This window comes from Spea bombifrons, chromosome 4, assembly GCF_027358695.1.
Source record: "Spea bombifrons isolate aSpeBom1 chromosome 4, aSpeBom1.2.pri, whole genome shotgun sequence".
Lineage (NCBI taxonomy): Eukaryota > Metazoa > Chordata > Amphibia > Anura > Pelobatidae > Spea > Spea bombifrons.
This window is the reverse complement of record NC_071090.1, coordinates 29,777,489-29,785,275: the sequence shown is the minus strand read 5'-3', so window position 1 is coordinate 29,785,275 and position 7,787 is coordinate 29,777,489.

The following is a 7,787-nucleotide window of genomic DNA, read 5'->3' as shown; positions in this document are numbered from 1 at the left end:
AACTTTTCATAACAACTGTAAGTCCGCGGAGATGCAGATGAAGAGAGGATAAAGTAGAAGAAGAAGATGCAGAGCAAGTTGATGCGAGACACGGAAGAGGAGCTCCTAGACATAGAAACGTGTGATAGAGTAAGAATCAGAGAATATGCGAGAGTTAATGTGGGTGTCGGACAACAAATTTTGTTCCCAAATTTTAAATGAACCACGATTTTCATCCTAAACCAACTGGCAGGAAATAGAATCTGTTGCCGGAAATTGAATGGGCCAAAAACAAACCGAAAATTCGGAATTTGGCCCATTTGCACGTCTAGTATTTTGTAACAAATGTATTTTTTTTTCTTAGGTGCAGGAACATGGTAAAATCCATAGGCATTAATACCTGCACCTTATTATATATCTCCTAGCAATTTTGTTGCAAACAACAAAAACATAAATTAGAAAAACAAATTAGTTGCAATGACAAAACACACGTGTAATTTACGATTAGCTTAATATATGTTGACATTGAATACTTTATGACAAGAACTATGGTGTTATACCGCCACTTACAGGATTCACCAAACTATTACAAGGATGAGAAAAGATCTCCAAGTTTATCAGCCAACATTTGAAATATGGGCACATGTTTTATTGTGTCGCTGCAGATAATGACTTACCTACAATTTTTTAAGAGTTGATTAGCTGTTTACAGTTATTTACATCCCTGAGTGTGGACATCATAATTTTCTTCAGATATCCATGACAACACAGTGTAGCAACAGTCTAAAACTTCAAAGTTATAATAGCTTAAATAGCTTAGGTCATTTGTGATAATCACCAACCTAAATTTGGGAATTTACTAAATTTACTAAAAAAACAAAGACCTTGCAAAAGATAAACTGAAAGTACAAAAATAGAGATCTAAATCAGGCCACATCCAAACAAGGAAATAGTTAAACTGCACTTAACCCCTTTTGACAATGGCTGATTTTATATTTTGTACCCCTCGTGACAATGGTTGTTTTAACATTTCTGCGGTGCTCGTGTTTAGCTGTAATTTTATTCTTTCCCATTTACTGAACCCACACAAGTTATATATTGTTTTTTTCAGGACAAAAAGGGTGTTGTTATGTCATTATTTTGTAACTCTTTCCATGCACTAATTCTACCGCCAGTCTTTGTCAAACTTTGTGGCTTACCGTAAGGACCTAGAGCGCCCAATGATGAGTTATTGCGCAGTAGTGGAGTTGGACAGGGCCTGGTGCAGGGCAACTGCCGTCTCCCTGGTGTCGAGCACCTAGGGTTGTGCGACCACATACCAGGACCCTGATATAGCAGCAGATGTTGTCCGGTACAAAACAAAACCTGGTGATATGCTGCAGGCACCCTTGAAAAGGAATGAGACATAGCTCTACAGAGAAATATGCAGGATTCTGCAGGCTGGGATCAGGGCAGCTAGGCAGAGTAATATAAAAGGGTCTAAAGAAACATAAAAAGGAAGGGGACTCAGCAAGCAAGTGGGACACAGTAAGCAAGTGGGACTCAGCAAGAAACAGGGAGATCGACCAAAAAACATAAAGAAATAATAATACACGGAAACTGAATAAAGCATAACCAGCAAAGCCAAACATAAATATGAATACACAGAACACAGATTCTAAACATAACCAGACAAGACATGCATGGTACAGGATAGAACAAAAGTCAGGGGAAAAGGCAAGGAACACAAGGGATGGAGCTGAGATCCTCAGAAACTTCTCCTTGAAGCGAGGATAGGATTCTTACACTGCGACATGGGGAGAGAGGAACCGAGACCCTCAGATGATTCAGGGAAAAGAGGGTAAAGAAAACATAAAATACTGACACACATAAATATAGGACTAGCCTTGGACTATAAAATAACAATTGGAGATTTAGTCACATCATATGGCCATAGTAAGCTTAGCCCACCACTTTTAACAGTACTCCAATATTTGGTGGGTCCTAGTGCTAAACACTGCCTACTTAATTTCTAATAAGCTGAAACTAAACATTAAATCCAAACACAGAACAGAGATAAAGACATACCTTTAGACTGCAGACTGAGACAAACATAATAAAAGGGTAGGGCACAATTTATAAAAGGAAACAGAAGCTAAAGCCAAGAGCAGGACCGAAATTTAAGAATCAGAAGTTAATGGCAGAGCATAAGGAAATCCAGTAATGGATTATAATAAACAAGCATAAACATTACATTACATTTATTTATAAAGCGCCAACAGATTCTGCATACAAAAACACATACAATAACAAACCGGTGCAAAGGAGAAGAGTGCCCTGCTCTTGAGAGCTTACAGTCTAGTTGGTGGTTGAAGGGGAAGTGAGACAACAGGAGAGGACTGCTTGGATGGGGATGAGTTGATCTGGTTCCGATGATGTGTTGAGGCTCTTAATTGTTCAGATGGATTGATTATGATGGTTGGGAGTACTTGGAAGGAATGTTGTATGCTTCCTGAACAGGTGGGTATTCAGAGAGGCTTTGAAAGTTAAGTATGAGGCAGAAAGTCTGAACGGAATGGGGAAGCGAATTCCACAGGAGGGGTGCAGCGCGGGTGTAATCCTGCTTGCTGCAGTGGTACTTGGTATGTCGTTTCCCACCGGTTTAACACCAGTGTAACTCTTAACTGCCCACTTATGAAGAGTCCACATAGGGTAAGGCCACAGCAGCTACATTTCCAAGCAAGCTTGTTTCCAAGTGAGGCTTAGGAATTTATAGGGCTGCCTCACAAGTGATCAGATAAGGTGATTGCATACAAGAGGCAGATGTTTCACACCTTGGCTAACAAATGCAATTAGGCTAGACTAGAGGGCACCAAATGTAACCCTTTGAGAGCAGCAGGGTAGGGAGGCATGCAGGATAAAGACATACAGGGTGAAAAACAGGGGTAACAGCAGGAGATGAGAGGTTCAGAATTTGGACATCTGGTCAGTATGTTCCCATGTCCTATTATTGGGACATTTTTGAACTGGGCCAATTTGATTAACTCCATCAAATCATGCATTTTTTTAAACTAGACACCTCATTTAACATGCCAGTATTTTGAACTTTTTCCATGCAACAATTGTTTATTTTTTAAGGCCATCTTGCGAGGGGCAAAATCTCTCACAGTGCATCCTGGGGTGGGTTCTCGTTGTCAGTGAACGCTATCGAGGCATTTCAGCAACACCGTTTAAGCTTAGGAGGTGATCGTTGATTGTCTGCTAAACTCTTTTAAACAAGGTGTCCGCTGCAATCCAATATATGATGGACCTTGACATCTGGGGAAGGGGCCACATGGTTTGGGTGAAGAAAGTGATCGTCAATTATCAACAGTTTTTTTTTTCGTGACGTGTGTGGTGGGAGGCCCTGTACCCCGACTGGGTACCTCTGTCAATAGCTGCTTCCTAGCTCTTACAAGAACTGTATACAGACACACTCCAGAGCACAGCCTCTCCAGTCACCCAAATCACTTTTCAGAGTCACAGACAGGGTTTTTATACAGACATAAATTAATTTTCAACATAGTGGAACACAATGGGGGGGAGGGATGGGGAAAGACTGATTTAAACAACATATTAGTGCACCATGGAGGGGGGGAGCCTGACATTAAACAGATTAAATGAAACAATGGCTATAACTCCCTGGTTGCATCCTGGCTGTCTGACAGACATAATCCCCTTGGAAGGTGATTAAACAATATACTTCTGGGGGTGGCTGAACACATGGGTAGACAAAGAGAAAATTTATGACAATAAATAATTGCAAAACATCATGTGTGTTGGCAAAGTACAGGACCTATCCCAAATCATTATCAGCTCCACAGTCCTCCGAGCCTCTAATATTTAGGGAATATGGTTAAACCTGTACCGGGGGGAAATCAGTAGAAACTGACCCCCTGTACACACAAGGCCAGGGTCCATAGTCAATAGGGAGAGGCTGGCTCTCAAGCCTCTCCATGAGCCCCAGTGATGGAGGGTTCCATCACAACGTGCCTGACACATCAATTGTCATCAAGGGGTTAATTGTCATCCAAGCAATTTGCAATTTTTTAAAATGAAATATATAATATTTGGCATTTTAATACTTTTTTAAAACTATTTTCAACTTTTTATATTATTTTCTTCATGTTTTATCAGAGATCAGTGCACATGACTAGATATCTCCAATGATGATATTATTAAGAATACTTACATTATGTCGGCCCCTATGTATTTTTACGTATTACTTTGTTTGTTCTCTAGTTTTTGAATAGGGATAAACTTTGTTTCCCTCTTATATCGCTCTGATTTTCCTGCCTGCAGATCACACTTCTTCATAAAGCAAAACTCGGTCAGTGCTTTAAACTGGACTCCACGGGGAAGGAACGTCTTACGAGTTATTTGGGGATTTCATTGCCGTTTCGTCCATTTGTCCATATAACGAACAAATGCAACAATGGACAAAAGAAACAAAAAACGAATGTGTGCAATACGAAAATCTTCATTCATTCGTTTCTTCAGCCTTGGACGCCATTTTAACTAACCTAAGAGGAGGAGAATCTCGCCATTTCGACTGCACTAAGAGGAAGGACATGGAGTGTCAACTATACATTAATAGTGGGCACACAAAGCAGTTTATACTGCTACCAAAACCTTATTAATGTGTTGGGGGAGGTGCAATTAAACCTCCTCCCAATTAACCCCTGGACAGCAAGCTGCAACCAGACTGATGAGGAGCCAACAACCTCAAATATGTGCAAACAGGGAAAAGAAAAAATGTTTTTGGTAGCAGTAGCTTTGTGTGCCCACTATGTAGGAGGTGAGAGTAGGTTCTCACCCTATTGAGAGTGTGCCTTGACACACCAACATTTTTTCTTTTCCTGTTTAAAAAACACCAGTGAACCACCCACCAATTAGTGCAAATACTAACCAGGAAAATATATTAGGATCCCAACTAGAAAACAAGAAATAAAGCTGCTTGTTCTGCTAGAAGATAGCATAGGCCTATAGCAAATACACAACTAAATGGGCATACTTTAGTATAAATACCATAATATTTAATAATAAATACAAATAAAAATAGTAAAAAACAAAGAACAAAATACAAAATATATATCAAAAAGAGACCCTGCAATGGAGGATATAAAAAATATTTTGCAAAAATGATCAAGGAAAATTCTTCCATTAGACTTATTTTTAAGTCACTTGAGATTTCGCCTTGCTATCATGTGTTTCTGGATGTCTTTGATGATAAACACTCTGATGAGTTACCCCTCCAGCAGGCTTATTATTGTCCCGTTGATCTTTTTCCATTACTTACTCATTATCTTGTCCCACAACTACTGCTATACAGGAATACATATAGGAGAAAAGACTCATAAGGAGGTTTCACACTGCTTTGCTGGAGCTGGTTTATTTTTTGTTAGCAAGAAAGATGTGTGACTAAGACCATGTATTGGATTACAGAGGTCTAAGATTTAGCAAAATCACAGTGAAAAAATGATTTACCCTTAATTACAGAACTTTTTTATGATATTCAAAGGGCAAGATATTTTGTTGGACCTACGTGGAAAATACAATCTCATCAGAGTAAGACAAGGTGATGGATGGAAGACTGCTTTTGACACCAGGGATGGGCACTATGAATATCAAGTTATGTCCACCAGCAGTGTTTCAGCAATTCTTAAATGAAATATTTTCTGACATGATTAACACGTTTGTTATTATCTATCTGGATAACACTTTAATCTACTCTAAAGACCCAGCTTGCATTTTTCTCGTCTATGTAATGTTTCTTTAGGGCTTCAGCTCTATACTAAATCTAGCAAATGTCTTTCACCAGATATCTCTTTCTTTCTTTTCATTTTGCAAGTTCCAAAATGGATCCCAAGAAGAAACCTGCAATTCTCGATTGGCTTCTTTGATCTGGATTGAAATCTATCCAGCTATTTCCTAGTATTTGCTAGTTATTATTAATGTTTTATCAGATACTTTTCCAAAGTAATTGCTCTTACCTCTGCTATGACCAAATAAGGGGTGGATCCCTACCATTGGTCACTGCAGCGTTCCTATGGCACCTGCCTTAGCTCATCTTGATCCTACAAAAACCTTCTTAGTACAAGTGGATGCATCTGAAGTTGCAGTATTGTCATAAAGTCATGCAATTCAAGGTTTGCAATTCAGTCTGTGTGCCATCTTTTTCCTGCATATTTAATTCTGTAGGACATCGCTAATAACAAGCTTACAGCCATTAAAAAGCACCAAGCGGATGGAGGCATATGATGGAAGGAGCTACCTATCCTGTCATGGTCCCCCTGATCATAAGAATCTCATCTACCTGGAAAATGCCAAGCTCCTTCACTTGCATCAGGCCAGAGGGGTTCTGTTTTTCATGCTGTTCACCTTTGTCATTTCTTGCTCGCCTGGGTTCAGAAATGTAAAGGCTGATGTTTTGTCAAGACAGTTCTCTGAGAGCTACTCCAGCACCAAGAATCACAGTAATATTATGCCCTCTACCCTTTTTTCGGCAACTCTGTCACACAAGACTTTGCAGACTATATGAACAGTTCAAGGTCAAGCACCTAAAGATGTGACTCTCTCTCCGTTTTGTCATGTTATGCCACTAGCATCTAGGCAGGTGGTCTTGCAATAAAGGTCAAAACTCCTGTCTGGCTAGCCACCCAGGTGTTCAACACACGAATTGATATCCTATTCCTTCTGGCGGCCAGAAGTGAGGCATGACATGTTTGAATATGAGGCTGTTTGTGAAGTATATGCCCAAATGAAGATTCCTTTCACCCTGCCTGACGGACTACTGCATCCTCTACCTATATGTGTGAGACCTTAGACCCAGAGCCGGCCTTAGGTGTTCTGGCGCCCTGTGCGGACTACTCGTCTGGCGCCCCCCCCCATCCCAAAAAAAGAAAGGAATCAAAACTTGTAACAAAACCCCAATCACTATATACTACGCCAAACATTGATGTGGTGTAGGCCTACCACTTCATTGTCTGGCTTAGTAGTAGGGATGCACCGAAACGAATTCTGGACTGAAACCAAAAGTGCAGCATTTACCTGGCCGAAACCGAATATGACCCCCCCCACACCATAACACATAACAAAACAATTAAATAACAATATTTATATATATATATATATATATATATATATATATATATAGATATATGATTAACAGCAATCACATTCTTATCATGCCCGCAGATTCCAGGATGTACTCGTAGACTACTTGGCATGATAGGAGTATGATTGCCCTATGTACCCCGTCTCACTCCATTCTCCCTATCTACCCCCTCCTAACTATCTACCCTCTCCCTCTTTGAAGTTCACTTACCTTTCAGAAGTCCTGCGGTGAGGGTGCAAGGCCTCTGCCTCCCAGCTCTGCCACTGTATGGAACAGTATAGAGTGATGGGAGTTATGATGTACTTTAGAGCATAATTATATAATGAAAAACACATTGGAAATGGTACAGCATAACACCCATCACTCTCACACCCTTACCAATCCACACACATACACCAATCCACACATATACACCAATCCACACATATATACCAATCCACACACATACACCAATCCACACACATACACCAATCCACTCCACACATATACACCAATCCACACATATACACCAATCCACACATATACATCAATCCACACATATACACCAATCCACTCCACACATATACACCAATCCACATATATACACCAATCCACACACACATACCAATCCACACATATACACCAATCCACACATATACACCAATCCACACATATACACCAATCCACACATATA